We start from the raw sequence: 18,248 nt of genomic DNA on the forward strand, positions 1-18,248 counted from the left end.
CTTTCACGGATGTGCAAGTAGCTCAGTCGGATCGGCTGGAATCGGCAGTTGCATTTGTAGCAGATGCATTTTACGATGTGGTCCGGACGTCCTCCCGTATTATGGGGTCTGCGGTGTCGGCATGCCCCCTACTCTGGCTCCGTAACTGGTCCGCGGATGTTTCCTCTAAGTCCCAATTAGCGTCCTTACCCTTTAAGGGTCGTCTCCTTTTCGGTGAGGAGTTGGATCAGATTTTGAAGCAGTTGGCAGACACTAAGGTACCTCGCTTGCCAGAGGATAGGCCTAGGGGTTTGCGCAGTTTTCCTGCACGGCAGCGTTTTCGGGATTTGTGCAGGTTTCGTCAGCCGCGCCCCGCGGGAGTGACGGCACAGAGGCCCTTCTCTCCTAGAGGTCAGGCCTGGGGTCAGCCTTTTCGAGGGGGGCCGTAGACCCTTCAGGACCTCAAGCAATGTCTTTGTCTCCGGTCCCCAATCTGCTCAATGAAAGGAGGCCGGCCCACTCCACCGTTCCTTTTGTAGGAGGTCAGCTAACATGGTTTTACGGGGAGTGGGCCAAGATCACACAGGATCAATGGGTACTCTGTGGAAAAAGACGGTTACGCCTTAGAATTTGCTTGGCCCGTCCACGACCTGTTCCTAATCTCCCCCTGCGGCTCACTGCAGAAACGCAAAGCAGTGCGGGAACTCTGCGCAGGTTGCAGCAGTTAGGGGCCGTGGTGCCAGTACCTCCGGAGGAGCTCCGAACGGGGCGATATTCGATTTACTTTGTAGTCCCGAAGAAGGAGGGAACATTTCGCCCCATTCTCGATTTGAAGCGGGTGAACGTGGTGTTGCAGGTTCCTCGTTTTCGGATGGAGACGCTACACTCTGTAATAGCGGCGATACACTCTCGAGTTTCTAGCGTCCCTAGATCTGATAGAAGCACATCTTCACATACCTATTTCCCGGGACCATCAACGCTACCTGAGGTTTATGGTATTGGGGCAGCACTTCCAGTTTCAGGTGCTCCCGTTCGGATTGGCCACGGCGCCTCGGGTCTTTACCAAGGTCATGGTAGTCGTGGCAGCAATGTTACATCGGCAGGGGATCCTGGTTCATCCCTACCTGGATGATTGGCTTATTTGGGCGAAGTCGGAAGCCAGTTGCCAGGCAGCAGTGCAGATGGTACTTTGGACTTTGCGTTCGTTAGGTTGGGTGGTGAATTTGGCGAAGAGCTGGCTAATACCATCACAAACTCTGGAGTATCTGGGAGCGTTCTTCAACACCAACCAGGGCAGAGTCTTTCTGACTAACGCAAGGGTCCGCAAACTACAGTCGCAGATTTGGTGATTAGCACTGTTGTGCGTTCCCAGGGCTTGGGATGTGTTACAAGTCCTCGGGTCCATGACATCCACCTTGGAGCTGGTACCGTGGGCTTTTGCTCGTATGCGCCCTCTTCAGAGAGCGCTTATGGCCCAGTGGAGTCTGGTGTTGGCGCAGTATCACCAACCTGTTTTCCTTCCTCCGGAGACCAAGGGCAGACTGTCGTGGTGGCTACACACTGCCAACCTTCTGCACGGAATATCCTTGGAGGTTCCGGATTGGGTGATCTTGACCACGGATGGAAGTCTCTCAAGTTGGGGAGCGGTTTGTCAGTCAAGCAGCTCAGGGCTCCTGGTCGAGCATAGAGGCATCTTGGTCTATCAGTCGGTTGGAAGACAGGGCAGTGCGTTTGGCTTTGCTTGGCTTTCAGCCCTTACTCCAAGGGCGGTCAGTGCGAGTTCTCTCAGACAATGCGAAAACTGTAGCCTCCATAAACAGACAAGGAGGCACCCGTAGCCATGCGGTGTCGCTGGAAATTCAGGACTTGATCCGGTGGGCAGAGCAGCATTTAGTACAAATCTCGGCGTCTCATATTGCTGGGGTCGAGACTGTGCAAGCCGATTATCTCAGTCGCATGCTCCTGGATCCGGGAGAATGGGTGTTGTTGGATGCGGCGATGCACCTCATTCAAGAGAAATGGGACTGCCTGCGAGTCGACCTGATGGCGACACATCTCAATGCAAAGGCTCCTCGGTTTTTCAGCAGATGCAGACACTACAGCGCCGAGGGCGTAGATGCTCTGGTCCTTCCCTGGCCTCGGGGAGTTCTGCTGTATGTGTTTCCTCCTTGGCCTCTAGTGGGCAAGATCATATGGCGCATAGAGAAGCACCCAGGGGAGGTGATGCTCATGGCTCTGGAGTAGCCACAGCGTCCTTGGTTCGCCGATCTGTTGAATCTAGTGGTCGACGGTCCCTTACGACTCAGTCATTTCCCAGGTCTACTACATCAGGGTCCCGTATTTTCTGATCAGGCAGATCGCTTTTGTCTAGCAGCATGGCTTTTGAGAGGAGGCGGTTAAGTCAAAAGGTTACCTGGATTCCTTAATTACTACGCTTCTTCAATCTAGGTGGAAGTCCTCCTTAGTGGCGTGTTTGGAAGGTTTTTGAATCCTGGTGTGTGGAGAAAGGGATTCAGGCCTTGAGCGCTTCCGTGTCTCCTGTGTTATCCTTTTTACAGGACAGCTTGGTCAAGGGTCTTGCCTTTAACTCTCTTAGAGTTCATGTAGCGGCATTGTCGTCTTTGAAGGGGAACCTGGAGGGCTATCGATTGTCCTCTCATTCAGATGTGTTCAGTTTTATTCAAGGAGTTAAGAACCTACGTCCACCTGTGAGGAGGCTTTGTCCTCCTTGGAACCTCAATCTGGTGCTTCGAGGTTTGTGTGAGACCCCCTTTGAACCCATATGTAGGGCTATGCTAAAGGATGTGACTTTGAAGGTTGTTTTCTTGGTAGCCATTTGCTCTCAAGGCGAATTTCAGGGTTACAGGCTCTGTCATGTTGTGATCCTTTTCTTAAGATATCGGACGGGGGTGGGTGTCCTTACACACGGTTTCATCTTTTCTTCTGAAAGTGGTGTCTTCTTTTCATGTTAATCTGTCAGTTGAACTGCCAGCTTTTCTGAACTTGTCTGATTCAGAATCAAATGTTCGGGAGCTATGACTTTTGGTCGTCCATCGTGCATTACTTCGGTATCTTAAGGTCATGAATGGTTTTCGTTGCTCCAACCATCTTTTCGTTTTGTAGAGCGATCCGAAGAAGGGATTTCAAGCTTCCAAGACCACCATTGCCAGGTGGCTTAAGGAAGCTATTGTATCTGCTTACATTCTCAAAGGTAAGCCGGTACCGGAGGGCTTGAAGGCTCAATCCACTCTGTCTCAGTTGGCCTCTTGGGCCGAGGCTCACTTGGTATCGCCACAAGAGATTCGTAGGGCGGCGACTTGGAAGTCACATACTTTTGCAAGACATTATCGACTGGATGTGGCAGATCGGGAGTCTCAGTCCTTTGGCGAAAGCGTATTGCGCGCGGGACTCTCCAGGTCCCACCCTGTTTAGGAAGCTTTGGTACATCCCAGGAGTCTGGACTGATCCGGTATGTACAGGGAAAAGAAAATTAGGTTCTTACCTGATAATTTTCGTTCCTGTAGTACCAAGGAACAGTCCAGAGTCCCGCCCAGGGGTGAGGGACGATGGAGAGTCGGGCGCTTTACTGTTGTACATTACAGATCTCAGAAGTTGTTAAGTTCTCAAGGTTTATATTTCAATGGGTTTTTTCTGATGGTTTGTTTGCGTTCAGCTTTGGTACAGATTAATACTGAGGAACTGCAGGGAGCATCAGGATATATAAAGCAATGTCAGTTTTACTTTCTCTGTCTCCACCTGCTGGAACAGATGTATGAACCCAGGAGCTTGGCTGATCCTTGGTACTACAGGAACGAAAATTATCAGGTAAGAACCTAATTTTCTTATTGCTGATGTCCTATTTTCCCTGATAACTGCACAATTAGCCTCATGAGTAACTGTTCATTAATATATCTGATCTAATGACTTGTTTCTTGTTACAAGCAAGCTAAGAAAAATGGCATATTTATTCTCAGAACTTATAAGCCTTATGTCAAGCAAATTACACTAGATATAATATTATCTTTGTTCCACTAACTTTTATTACGTTACAAAGTTCTCCACATTAATTAACTCCTTGAATACTTTTTCCACAAAGAGCAGCACTTAATAACACATTGGCTTTCTCTACTGTGCTGGCCTGTCTTGTAGCATGTACCATGAGATTGAGATTTCACAGCTCAAACCTTGAGACTGGTTTTGTGCAGTAGAGGAAGCTGATGTGCTATTAAATGTTGCTCCCGCCAGCCCCGGTGGAGGGGGGGGGGGGGGGCAAAGAGGAGCTAGGGATACAGCCATAGGGTTTGGAATTGGAAGATTGAAAGTACCAGGAATTGGGGGCACAGAGCAGGAAACTTACATCAAATGGGGGGAGGGGGGGGTGGAGACTGTACATGGGAAGATGGGATCAAGGAGAGGGAGAATGTGTGTAAATCGGATTGAAGCTGGGAGGGGGAGGTAGGACTCAAGATGCAACTATGAAGTTAGAGGATTCAGGATAGAGGGTTAGGACCCAGGATGGTGAAGGAGGGAAAGGGAGAGTGAGAAAGACAGAACCGGGTCTGGTGGAAACAGAGAGGGGGAAAGCTCCACATTTTTGGTAGACGGAAAATTGAGAATGTATAGGGAATCAAGGGTGGGGCAGACTAAATATGGGGAGGAAAGGGGGCAGAGAGAGAGAGAGGACATGGGAATGGAGGGAACTGGAGCAGGGATGATAGAAGGGAAAAAGGACCCGAGATGGCAGAAAAAAGGGTCTGGAACGAGGGAGAGAGTGAACCAACAGGGAAGGAGCTTGATTTGGTGAGGGGATGAGAGCTGTGGATGTGCGAGTAAAACTACAATGGGGAGGAGTTGAGAGGGGGCATTTGATTTGGCAATATAATGCTGGTAGGTAAGTGAGAGATGAAAATAGGGAGATTGTGAGGACTGGGCAGGAAAATGGGGGTAAGTGATAGGATGGGAAATGGTAAAGGAAGTTACAAAGTAAAAGCTATGGAGAAATAGCAAGGAGAAAGAAAGATGGGGATGTAAGAGCTTGAAGGGAATGGTAGGGGGAGTATCAACTTGGGGATGGTAGGAGATGAGAGAGTCAGGACGCTATGGTTACGGGGGTTAGAACAATGAAGCCAAATATCTGGAGATCTCTGAGGGGAGGTGAAAAACTGGGGCAGAGAGAACAGGAGGGGGTGAAGGATGGGGTGAAATCTAGCTATGAGTAAACAGAGGTAGAGAAATGAGATGAAAAGAAAAAGACGACTGTCAGAGCCAAATGGAGAGGAAATGATGCAAACAGGAGAGGGGACCCTGGAAAAGAAGGCACCAAAAGCAGGAAAAAAGACCAGAACCAGCATGATTAGAAAAAAATAAAATGCCCAGGCAACAAAGGTAGAAAATATTTTAAGTTTAGTGATTGTAATATGTCAGTTTTAGGAAATACACATTTCTGATTTGATTTTTTTTTTTGTATTTCAAATAGCACAGAAAGAAGTGCATTTCTGTTTTTCTTTCTCCAGTTTTGATTGCAGAGTCTGGCTTCTTGGGGTTTCTGGCTTAATTTTTGCCTACATTTTTCTGTTTAAAATTTGTGATTCCTTATTCCATTAGGTGAGGGTTTATCTATGTTCTGCATGCATGACTAGGTGAGGGAAAAATAATCCCAGTTTACAGGTACATGATGCTGGTTTGAGTATTAAGTCACTACCCAGGAAAAGGACCTCTTGAGTCCTTGTGGACAATACCTTGAAAAGTGTGGCGGGGGTCAAAAAAGCAAATAGAATGTTAGGAATTTATTTGGAAAGGAATACAGAACAAAACTGAGAATATCATGCCTTTATATAGATCAGTAGTATGTCTGTACCTTGAATATTGTGTGCAGTTCTGATTGCAACATCTCAAAAAAATACATAGCAGACAGAAGAGGTATAGAGCAGGGTAACAAAAATGATAAAGGGATGGATAAACTCCCTTAGGGAGAAAGGCTAAACAGATTAGGATTCTTTAGCTTGGAAAAGAGATGATTGAGAGGAGATATGATTGCGATTTTATAAATTCATGAGTGGGGTGGAATGATAAATAGGAAACTGTTATTTTCCCTTTCAAATAACACTAAGATTAGGGGACACTCCATGAAACTAGCACACAGCAGATTTAAAACACATTTTAGGAAGTATTTTTTTCATTCTGTGCACATTCAAACTATGGAATCTGTTGCTAGAGGATGTGGGGCTCAAACGAGGGCTGGACAAGTTCCTGAAGGAAAAGTCCATAAACAGTTATTAGCTAGGTAGACTTGGGGAAGTCAGCGCCTATCCCTGTGAGTGAGATACAAGAAATAGATCAGCTATTGGAGATCTGCTGGGGTACTTGTGACCCAGGCCACTGTCTGAGACAGAATGCTGTGCTTGATGGTCTGACCCAGCATGGCTTTCATTATGTTCTTGCTTATTTCACTAATTTTAATTTTTTTGTTGGGATCTGGAACAGTCTTGACAATCTGTTTCCCCAGTAGAAATGGTTTGGTGTTGTAAGGCCTGGTATAGTATTTGCAGTGCTGCCTTTCATAGGTAGGAATTTGCTGTTTTTAGCCCTGGCAGTTGGTGCTGGTATGGTAAGTTTACTATATAGTTTTTGAATGTGGGGTTTTTTTTGTTTTTTTTTTAATTGGGTTTTATGCTATTTCCAAAGTGGGACATTCCATGTCAAACAGACCAATTTAGAAAATCATCCATGCGCGACCTCCTTCAAGTTGAAACAAATTTTAGTGTGGATGATCGCTAAGGCCTCCAACAAAACTATGCAAAACATTTTGACTGGATCTTTATTGGTTCAAGAGCTAGAAGCAGCTGAATGAAGGTCACTCTTAGAGGACTGTGTTCCGTGCAACACAAAACAGCCACTTTATTGGGGCACTGCAGCCAAAAATCTCTTGACGGCCTGAAATTTTGTGGCTGCTTACAACCTCTGATGCTAAGTTCCTGAGTTTGGAACCTAACATGAGCTGGCCAGCAAAGTACATGAAAAATTTTATAAAATAAATTTAAGGCCTAGTTTGAGTCCTCAGTGCTCCTGATGTATACTTCAATTCCGACCACAACTGGATCAGTAGTCATGGCGCATGACATACATCTAGGATTTGCACTAGGAGGCTTTGCAGCCAACTGGAAGCAAAGATATAGTTATATAAAGATATGTTACCTTTTTATGCAAATTTTTGGGTGCAAATATTTCTGCTGTGTAGTTTTTTTAATTTTTTTTCTTTCTAAAGTCATTTGAAAGAGCACCTTTTTTTGCTACAAAAGTCACCCAATTTTGTCTTGGTCCCGGCCTTGCTTTGGTCAGAATTACAGTCCCAAAGACAAGCATAATTTGCATGTGTGAGCACACTATGTTAAAAAGAGCCATCTCTGGCACCCAACTGTGAAACATGCAGATGAGCTAGAGATATGAAATTTTATAATAGAAACATAGAAATGACGGCAGAAGAAGACCAAACGGCCCATCCGGTCTGCCCAGCAAGCTTCGCACTTTTTTTTTTTTTCTCAAACTTATCTGTTACTCTTGGCTCTTAGTAACCCTTTGGTTCTATTTCCCTTCCACCCCCACCTTTAATGCAAGGAGCAGTGTTGGAGCTGCATCTAAGTGTAATATATACCTTAATTAGTTAGGGGTAGTAACTGCTGTAATAAGCAAGCTACATCCATGTCCATTTGTCTACCCAGACTATGCGACTCAGTCCCTGTTGGTTGTTGTCTGTATATAGATCCACTTTTCTTCATTCCCCCTGCCGTTAAAGCAGAGAGCTATGCTGGATTTGCACGAAGTATCAGACTTCCTCCCCTGCCGTAGAAGCAGAGAGCTATGCTGGATATGCACGTAGTATCAGACTTCTTCCCCTGCCGTTGAAGCAGAGAGCTATGCTGGATATGCACGTAGTATCAGACTTCTTCCCCTGCCGTTGAAGCAGTTAGCTATGCTGGATTTGCACGAAGTATCAGGCTTCCTCCCCTGCCATAGAAGCAGAGAGCTATGCTGGATATGCATGTAGTATCAGGCTTCCTCCCCTGCCGTGGAAGCAGAGAGCTATGCTGGATATTGTTCATTACCGGAGTGCTGGCATACTCCGGGATTTCAAAGGATGTGGCAGAAGGCCTGCCCTTCTGTAATAACTCACAACTTCTTATCTTAATGAATAATATTTATTAGTAAAATGCAAGAAATGAATATATAATTAATTTGTCTTAGAAGCATAGTGCATCTAACAGCAAAGTACCTAACCTGTTCTGCATTTCTCTCTTCTGTTTTTGTTCTTCCTGTCTTCAAGTTACACATTACATTCTTATATACAGATTTTGCTAACAGTGTACGTTTTTTGTTTTGGGATGACTTCCTTATATGGACTAAACCTTTTACCTAAACTAATGATGTAAAAGTACCGTTATCTTGGTACGCTAGGCCTTGAGCTGGCTCCACACAAACTGCTTGCGCGTCTCATGCAAAGCTTGTTAAAAACAAATACTCATTCCTTCTCTTGTGCAAAACTGTTCTAATTTCATTATTTAGTTATTTAATCCAGGCTATCTTCAATATGCACGTAGTATCAGACTTTCTCCCCTGCCGTTGAAGCAGAGAGCTATGCTGGATATGCACGTAGTATCAGATTTCCTCCCCTGCCTTTGAAGCAGAGAGCTATGCTGGTTATGCATTGAAAGTGAAGTATCAAGCTTATTTGGTTTGGGGTAGTAACCGCCGTAACAAGCAAGCTACTCCCCGCTTTTTGTGAATGCAAATCTTTTTCCACATTTCCTCTTGCCGTTGAAGCTTGGAGCAATGTTGGAGTCGCATTAATCGTGTGTATGTTTATTGAATAAGGGTATTATCTCCAGGTAGTAGCCGTCATTCCCGCGAGCCACCTGCTCTTCATTCATGTCCTCTAGACTTTATGGATCCACAGTGTTTATCCCACGCCCCTTTGAAGTCCTTCACAGTTCTGGTCTTCACCACTTCCTCCGGAAGGGCATTCCAGTCATCCACCACCCTCTCCGTGAAGAAATACTTCCTGACATTGGTTCTGAGTCTTCCTCTCTGGAGCTTCAAATCGTGACCCCGGGTTCTGCTGATTTTTTTCCGAATGAAAAGGTTTGTCGTTGTCTTTGGATCGTTGAAACCTTTTAAGTATCTGAAAGTCTGTATCATATCACCTCTGCTCCTCCTTTCCCCCAGGGTTTACATATTTATATTCTTCAATCTCTTCTCATAAGTCATTCGATGAAGACCCTCCACCTTTTTGGTCGCCCTTCTCTGGACCGCCTCCATCCTGTCTCTGTCCCTTCGGAGATACGGTCTCCAGAACTGAACACAGTACTCCAGTTGAGGCCTCACCAAGGACCCTGTACAAGGGGATAATTACTTCCCTTTTCTTACTCGATATTCCTCTCTCTATGCAGCCCAGCATTCTTCTGGCTTTAGCTATCGCCTTGTCACATTGTTTCGCCGACTTCAGATCATTAGACACTATCACCCCAAGGTCTCTCTCCTGCTCTGTGCACATCAGCCCTTCTCCCCCCATTGAATACAGCTCATTCGGATTTCCATACCCCATATGCATGACTCTGCACTTCTTGGCATTGAATCTCAGCTGCCATGTCTTTGACCACTCTTCTAATGCAATAATGCAACTCAGTTTACTTTGCTTACCACACTTTCAGCTTTTGAGACATATTTTCATAAATTAGTCATCAAAGTCAGTGCAAAACTTTGTTTGCTGATTAGTTACCTTGCATTGGTCAGTGGTGGCTGAGCCACTGCCAATTCAGCAAAATTAACAACCCCATCGCCTAGGGGCCACTCCAGACAGCTAGACAGGAACCAGCCACAGGTTCCAAGCTTTAATTTAAGCAAAAAAAAAAATGAAAAGGCAAAACACTACTTACGAGAACTGTTTAAACTGAAGATTTCACAAAAATTCACTTAGTCTTTTTTCCTGCTTTGCACATGCTTTTGAATGTCCCATCAATGCGTGACACAGTGGCTTGTGAATAAATGCCTGCCTGATGAAGTTGTTTATTGTTTGCCTTAATGCACCCAAATGTGCTCTTCTGGAACTCAACAGGTGTCTCTGTGGGCCGGTCAGTAAAATGACTTGGCAGGACCTTGGGGATGCAAGAAATTGACCAAGACATCACGTTTCTCAATTGAGACTTCGCATATATGGCAAATCCACCAGGAATTATCAGAGATGCAAGCTAAATACTGCCCAGGTGGGAAGCTGGATACTTGGGGGTAGGAAAATATTCACGTCCATGTCCTAGAACACTTGCAATGAATGAGGTGATGTCATTCAAAATTTTGCTAATGCAAATTTTAGTTCCATCAATGGGCTCGAATTGATGATTTTCCCTTGTGCCAGCAATTGTATGACCTTTGCTAAACCTGTTATCCTGAACAGGTCTCATTGCTTCAGTATCCTCCTTTGGGACAAAAAAAAAAATTGATACCACAAAGAGCACAGTGGTGTGTCAGGCCAGGACATGTTCCCAAAATTTGCCACAACACACTGCTAACATGTCATTACCATAGTTCCTTGTGAAAGTGATACTTATGTTCGGGCTTGCATGCAGTAAATAACACAGCACAATAAAATGTCCATTTTGAGGGGTCATTTATAAAAGTATTTTGAAGCAAGATGTGTCATAAGCTACAAGCATGGTAAGTACAACAAGCTTTGCCACACTGTAGAATTTCACATCTCTAGCTCATTTGTGTGTTACACAGCAGAACGCAAAAGATGCCTCTATTTAACATAGCGCACCCAAGCATTCAAATGAGGTGTATTGTTGGGGCCTTAATTCTGACCAAAGCAAGATCGGGTCCAAAATAAAACAGGGCAACTTTTATAGAAAAAAAGATGCTCTTTCAAATGACATAAAAAAGAAAAGATTTAAAAACTATACAAGTAGAGATATTTGCACCTGATAATATGTAAAAATTTGCATAAAAGTAATATTGTGCCTTTAATGCAATTATATTTTTGCTTCCAATTGCCTGTAAAGCCTCTTAGTGCAAATCTTATACGTATATGCCATGGCTATGACTACTAGTCCAGTCAGGACTTAAATCAAAGTATAGGTCAGGAGCAATGAGGAGTCAAAATGGGCCTTACATTTCTTTTGTAAAATGTTTCACATACTTTGCTGGCCTATAATAAGGGAGGCAAGCTCACGTTACGTTCTAATCTTTGTACTGGGACTTAACAGCAGGGGTTGTACTAATCCTCAAAATTTCAGGCCCCTGAGAGGTGTTGTCGGGCTGCAGCACCTAGGCAATTGGCCATTTTAGGTTGTGCGGAGCATAGATCTGAAGTGACCTCCATTCAACTGCCTCTAGCTCTCCAACCAATGGAGATCCAGGTGAAAAATTTAGTACAGTTTTGGTTGAAACCCTAGAGAACATTTGTGCAAAATTTTGTTCAGTTTGGAGGAAGTTGAGCATGGACCCTGGTCTGCTTGATGTGGAATGACCCAAGTAATAGGGCTTTGGTGGTGCTTTTTGCTGAGGTGATTCAAGAAAAGAGGGGGGAAGAGGGAGGGAGAGGAGATTGGGAAAGAGAATACCTAGAGGGAGGGAGACTGGGGAAGGAATGCCTGGAGGGACGGGGAAGTAGTAGAAATGTCTGGATGAGGGAGGAAATGCCTGAAAAGAGGAGAGAATTCCTGGAGGCAGGAGATGGGGAGGGGAAAGAGGGATAGAGTGCCTAGAAAGGAGTGAGAAGGTAGGGGATAATCCCTGGAGGGAGAGATAAGGAGAACATGTATAGGAGGAAGGGGAAGGCAGAATATCTGGAGGGAAGAAATAGTGCCTTTGAAGGGGTTAATAAACGTGGATAAAGGTGAACCAGTAGATGTAGTGTACTCGGATTTTAAAGGCGTTTGACAAAGTCCCTCATGAGAAGCTTCTAAGAAAACTTAGTCATGGGATAGGAGGTGATGTCCTTTCATGGATTACAAACTGGTTAAAAGACAGGAAACAGGGAGTAGGATTAAATGGTCAATTTTCCAGTGGAAAAGGGTAAACAGTGGAGTTGCCTCAGGGATCTGTAATTGGACTGGTGCTTTTCAATATATTTATAAGTGATCTGGAAAGGAATGTGATGAGTGAGGTAATCAAATTTTGCAGATAATACAAAATTATTCAGAGTTGTTAAATACAAGCGGATTGTAATAAATTGCAGGAGGACCTTGCGAGCCTGGAAGTTTGGGCATCCATATGGCAGATGAAATTTAATGTGGACAAATGCAAGGTGTTGCATAGAGGGAAAAATAATCCATGCTGTAGTTATACGATGTTAGGTTCCATATTAGGAATTACCACCCAGGAAAAAGATATAGGCGTCATAGTGAATAATACATTAAAATCGTCTGCTCAGTGTGTTGCGACAGTCAAAAAAGCAAACAGAATGTTAGGAATTATTAGGCAGAGAATGGTGAATAAAACTGAAAATATCATAATGCCTCTGTATCACACCATGGATGAGACTGTACCCTTGAGTATTGTGTACAATTCTGGTCGCCACATCTCCAAAAAGATAAATTGCGATGGAAAAGGTACAGAGAAATGCAACCAAAATGATAAAGGGGATGGAACAGCTCTGCTATGAGGAAAAAGCTAAAGAGGTTAGGACTGTTCAGCTTGGAGAAGAGATGGCTGAGGGAGATTATGATAGAAGTCTTTAAAATCATGAGAGGTCTAGAATGGGTAAATGTGACTCATTTTATTCTTTCAGATAATAGGACTAGGGGGCACTCTGTGAAGTTAGCAAGTAGCACATTTAAAACTAATAAGATAAAATTATTTTTCATTCAGTGTACAATTAATCTCTGGAATTTGTTGCCAGAGAATGTGGTTAGTGCTGGGTTTAAAAAATGTTTGGATAAGTTCTTGGAAAAGAAGTCCATTAACTGGACTATTATTCAAGTTGTCTTAGAGAATAGCCACTGCTATTACTGGCATCAGTAACATGGGATCTACTTAGTGTTTGGGTACTTGCCAGGTACTTGTAGCCTGGATTAGCCACTGTTGGAAACAGGATGCTGGACTTGATGGACCCTTGGTCTGACCCAGCATGGCAATGTCTTATGTTCTTAGGAGATAGATTAGATGGAGTGAGAGAATGTCTGGAGCAGTGATGTAGCTTTAGGTGGGCTGTGGCCCACCCACTTTGGGCTCATGTCCACCTAATCAGGGTTGACCAACACCAGAGGAGGCCTGAGGAATGCCTGCTGCAGATCCTATCGTCGAGGTGGCTGAAGAAGGAGGCGGCCAACCAAAACAAGGTCGACACAGGAGCCCATCTCTCCAGTGGCAAAGGAGAGGGCCCGCCAAAGCAAGGCTGCTGCAGGAGCCCATCCCTATAATGGCGAAGATGAAAGCCTGCTGAACTCTGAAAAGGCCATGGTGGGAGCCCATCCCCACAGTGACGAAAGTAGGCCTGCCAGAGTGAAGCCACCACAGGAGCCCATCCTTGTGGTGGTGAAGAAGGCAGCCCACTGAAGTAAAGCCACCAGGGGAACCAATCCTTGCAGCAGCAGAAGAAGGGGTATGGTGATGAGGCCCAGTGTGTGTGATTGTGAGAATGGTAGGCCTGTATGTATGTGTGTGAGGGGGTGAGAATGGTAGGCCTGTGTTGGGTGGCGGTGTGTGTGGGAGAATGGTAGGCCTGGGTTGGAGGTGTGGGAGAATGGTAGGTCTGGGTTGGAGGGGGGGAGGTGTGGGAGAATGGTAGGTCTGGGCTGGAGGGGGGGGGGGGGAGGGGGGTGAGAATGGTAGGCCTGGGTTGGAGGGGGCAGGAGGTGTGGGAGAATGGTAGGCCTGGGTTGGAGGGGGCGGGAGGTGTGGGAGAATGGTAGGCCTGGGTTGGAGGGGGCGGGAGGTGTGGGAGGTGTGGGAGAATGGTAGGCCTGGGTTGGAGGGGGCGGGAGGTTTGGGAGAATGGTAGGCCTGGGTTGGAGGGGGCGGGAGGTGTGGGAGGTGTGGGAGAATGGTAGGCTTGGGTTGGAGAATGGTAGGCCTGGGTTGGAGGGGGCGGGAGGTGTGGGAGAATGGTAGGCCTGGTTTGGAGGGGGCGAGAGGTGTGGGAGAATGGTAGGTCTGGGTTGGAAGGGGGCGAGAGGTGTGGGAGAATGGTAGGTCTGGGTTGGAAGGGGCGAGAGGTGTGGGAGAATGGTAGGTCTGGGTTGGAGGGGGCGAGAGGTGTGGGAGAATGTTAGGCCTGGGTTGGAGGGGGCGAGAGGTGTGGGAGAATGTTAGGCCTGGGTTGGAGGGGGCGAGAGGTGTGGGAGAATGGTAGGCCTGGGTTGGAGGGGGCGAGAGGTGTGGGAGAATGGTAGGCCTGGGTTGGAGGGGGGCGAGAGGTGTGGGAGAATGGTAGGCCTGGGTTGGAGGGGGCGAGAGGTGTGGGAGAATGGTAGGCCTGGGTTGGAGGGGGGGAGAATGGTATGCTTGGGTTGGAGGGGGTGGGAGAATGGTAGGTCTGGGTTGGAGGGGGTGGGAGAATGGTAGGTCTGGGTTGGAGGGGGCGGGAGGTGTGGGAGAATGGTAGGCTTGGGTTGGAGGGGCGGGAGGTGTGGGAGAATGGTAGGCTTGGGTTGGAGGGGGCGGGAGGTGTGGGAGAATGGTAGGCTTGGGTTGGAGAATGGTAGGCCTGGGTTGGAGGGGGCGGGAGGTGTGGGAGAATGGTAGGCTTGGGTTGGAGAATGGTAGGCCTGGGTTGGAGGGGGCGGGAGGTGTGGGAGAATGGTAGGCCTGTGTTGGGGGGGGGGGGGGGGGGGAAATGGTAGGCCTGGGTTGGAGGGGGCGGGAGGCGTGGGAGAATGGTAGATCTGGGTTGGAGGGGGCGAGAGGCGTGGGAGAATGGTAGGTCTGGGTTGGAGGGAGCGGAGGCGTGGGAGAATGGTAGGCTTGGGTTGGAGAATGGTAGGCCTGTGTTGGGGGGGGGGGGGGGAGAATGGTAGGCCTGGTTTGGAGGTGGCGGGAGGTGTGTGAGAATGGTAGATCTGGGTTGGAGGGGGTGAGAGGTGTGGGAGAATGGTAGGTTTGGGTTGGAGGGAACGGGAGGTGTGGGAGAATGGTAGGCCTGGGTTGGAGAATAGTAGGCCTGTGTTGGAGGGGGGGGGGGGTAGAATGGTATGCTTGGGTTGCAGGGGGCGGGAGGCGTGGGAGAATGGTAGGCCTGGGTTGGAGGGGGCGGGAGGTGTGGGAGAATGGTAGGCTTGGGTTGGAGAATGGTAGGCCTGTGTTGGAGGGGGCGGGAGGCGTGGGAGAATGGTAGGCCTGGTTTGGAGGTGGCGGGAGGTGTGGGAGAATGGTAGGCCTGGGTTGGAGGGGGTGAGAGGTGTGGGAGAATGGTAGGTTTGGGTTGGAGGGAGCGGGAGGTGTGGGAGAATGGTAGGCCTGGGTTGAAGGGGGCGGGAGGTGTGGGAGAATGGTAGGCATGGGTTGGAGAATGGTAGGCCTGTGTTGGGGGGGGGGGGGGGGGGAGAATGGTATGCTTGGGTTGGAGGGGGCGGGAGGCGTGGGAGAATGGTAGGCCTGGGTTGGAGGGGGCGGGAGGCGTGGGAGAATGGTAGGCCTGGGTTGGAGGGGGCGGGAGGCGTGGGAGAATGGTAGGCCTGGGTTGGAGGGGGCGGGAGGCGTGGGAGAATGGTAGGTCTGGGTTGGAGGGGGCGGGAGGCGTGGGAGAATGGTAGGTCTGGGTTGGAGAATGGTAGGTCTGTTTTGGGGGGGGGGGGGTGGAGAATGGTATGCTTGGGTTGGAGGGGGCGGGAGGCGTGGGAGAATGGTAGATCTGGGTTGGAGGGGGCGAGAGGCGTGGGAGAATGGTAGGCCTGGGTTGGAGGGGGCGGGAGGCGTGGGAGAATGGTAGGCCTGGGTTGGAGGGGGCGAGAGGTGTGGGAGAATGGTAGGCCTGGGTTGAAGGGGGCGGGAGGTGTGGGAGAATGGTAGGCATGGGTTGGAGAATGGTAGGCCTGTGTTGGGGGGGGGGGGGGGGAGAATGGTATGCTTGGGTTGGAGGGGGGCGGGAGGCGTGGAGAATGGTAGGCCTGGGTTGGAGGGGGGCGGGAGGCGTGGGAGAATGGTAGGCCTGGGTTGGAGGGGGCGGGAGGCGTGGGAGAATGGTAGGCCTGGGTTTGGAGGGGGCGGGAGGCGTGGGAGAATGGTAGGCCTGGGTTGGAGGGGGCGGGAGGTGTGGGAGAATGGTAGGTCTGGGTTGGAGGGGGCGGGAGGCGTGGGAGAATGGTAGGTCTGGGTTCGAGGGGGCGGGAGGTGTGGGAGAATGGTAGGCCTGAGTTGGAGAATGGTAGGCCTGTTTTTGGGGGGGGGGGGGGGTGGAGAATGGTATGCTTGGGTTGGAGGGGGTGGGAGAATGGTAGGCCTGGGTTGGAGGGGGCGGGAGGCGTGGGAGAATGGTAGGCCTGGGTTGGAGGGGGCGGGAGGCGTGGGGTTGGAGGGGGCGGGAGGCGTGGGAGAATGGTAGGCTTGGGTTGGAGAATGGTAGGCCTGTGTTGGGGGGGGGGGGGGGGGGGGGGTGGGAGGCGTGGGAGAATGGTAGGCCTGGGTTGAAGGGGGCGGGAGGTGTGGGAGAATGGTAGGCATGGGTTGGAGAATGGTAGGCCTGTGTTGGAGGGGGGGGGTGGAGAATGGTATGCTTGGGTTGGAGGGGGCGGGAGGCGTGGGAGAATGGTAGGCCTGGGTTGGAGGGGGTGGGAGGCGTGGGAGAATGGTAGGCTTGGGTTGGAGAATGGTAGGCCTGTGTTGGGGGGTGGGCGGAGGGGGCGGGAGGCGTGGGAGAATGGTAAGCCTGGGTTGGAGGGGGCGGGAGGCGTGGGAGAATGGTAAGCCTGGGTTGGAGGGGGCGGGAGGCGTGGGAGAATGGTAGGCCTGGGTTGGAGGGGGCGGGAGGCGTGGGTTGGAGGGGGCGGGAGGCGTGGGAGAATGGTAGGCCTGGGTTGGAGGGGGCGGGAGGCGTGGGAGAATGGTAGGCCTGGGTTGGAGGGGGCGGGAGGTGTGGGAGAATGGTAGGTCTGGGTTGGAGGGGGCAGGAGGCGTGGGAGAATGGTAGGTCTGGGTTCGAGGGGGCGGGAGGTGTGGGAGAATGGTAGGCCTGAGTTGGAGAATGGTAGGCCTGTTTTTGGGGGGGGGGGGGGGTGGAGAATGGTATGCTTGGGTTGGAGGGGGTGGGAGAATGGTAGGTCTGGGTTGGAGGGGGCGGGAGGCGTGGGAGAATGGTAGGCCTGGGTTGGAGGGGGCGGGGGGGTGTGGGGGTGTGGGAGAATGATAGGCCTGAGTTGGAGAATGGTAGGCCTGTTTTGGGGGGGGGGGGGAGAATGGTATGCTTGGGTTGGAGGGGGCGGGAGGTGTGGGAGAATGGTAGGTCTGGGTTGGAGGGGGTGGGAGTTGTGGGAGAATGGTAGGTCTGGGTTGGAGGGGGCGGGAGGTGTGGGAGAATGGTAGGCCTGGGTTGGAGGGAGGGGGGGAGAATGGTAGGCTTGTAGTCTCTGAGAGCAGTAATTACGGCAATGTAGAAAAGGGAATTTCTTTCCTCTTTGGATGTAACAGAAGTGTACCTGCATATTTTCATCGGATGGGAGGGAGCATCAATGTTTCCTAAGGTTCACAGTAGGTTGATAACATTTCTTGTTCAAGGTGATGCCGTTTGGGTTAGCTACAGCCCCAGAAGCTTTACAAAGGTGATGATAGTGGTGGCAGCTTTCCTGCACAAGGAAAGCATTCGAGTCCACCTATACTTGGACGACTGCCTCATCAGGGTTAGCTCTCTTCGGGAAGGAGTCCTAGCTACACAAAGGGTGTTACAGGTACTGGAGTAACTTGGATGTGTGGTAAACAGAGCCAACAGCTGCTCATAGCCCTCCCAACAATTAATGCACTCTGGGACTTTATTCAATATCATTCAGGATAATATATTTTATGATAGACCAAAGAATAGACAGGCTGCAAGAACAAATCAGGGCATTTTTGAAAGCACAAGCTCAGACAGCCTGGACGTATTTACAGCTCCTTGGTTGAATGGCAGCAGCCATAGAGGTGGTACCATGGGCAAGAGCACATATGCACCTGCTTTAGGAGAGTCTCTTCACCCAATCAGCCGCACAGAGCCAGTAGTATTGGAGGATTTACCACTCACAATAAAGGCCAACAGAAGTCTGAATTGTGTGGCTGAACAGTCCTGGGAAAAGAAATCTCCTAGAACTCTACCA

At 49.1% G+C, this 18,248-nt stretch overlaps 1 protein-coding gene across 2 annotated transcripts in view; it reads left to right on the forward strand.

Moving 5' to 3' along the window:
• Positions 1–18,248, forward strand: part of DEDD2 (death effector domain containing 2) — a 140,100-nt gene that overhangs the window by 4,904 nt on the left and 116,948 nt on the right. The window contains exon 1 of one of the 2 annotated variants that reach the window (XM_029576501.1): positions 10,217–10,235. The exons of the other annotated variant lie outside the window; for it this stretch is intronic. The gene's annotated coding sequence lies outside the window, so the exon portion shown is untranslated. Of the gene's footprint in view, positions 1–10,216; positions 10,236–18,248 lie in introns of those variants that run through there. 2 annotated transcript variants of the gene reach the window in all.

Source organism: Rhinatrema bivittatum, chromosome 14 (assembly GCF_901001135.1).
Source record: "Rhinatrema bivittatum chromosome 14, aRhiBiv1.1, whole genome shotgun sequence".
Lineage (NCBI taxonomy): Eukaryota > Metazoa > Chordata > Amphibia > Gymnophiona > Rhinatrematidae > Rhinatrema > Rhinatrema bivittatum.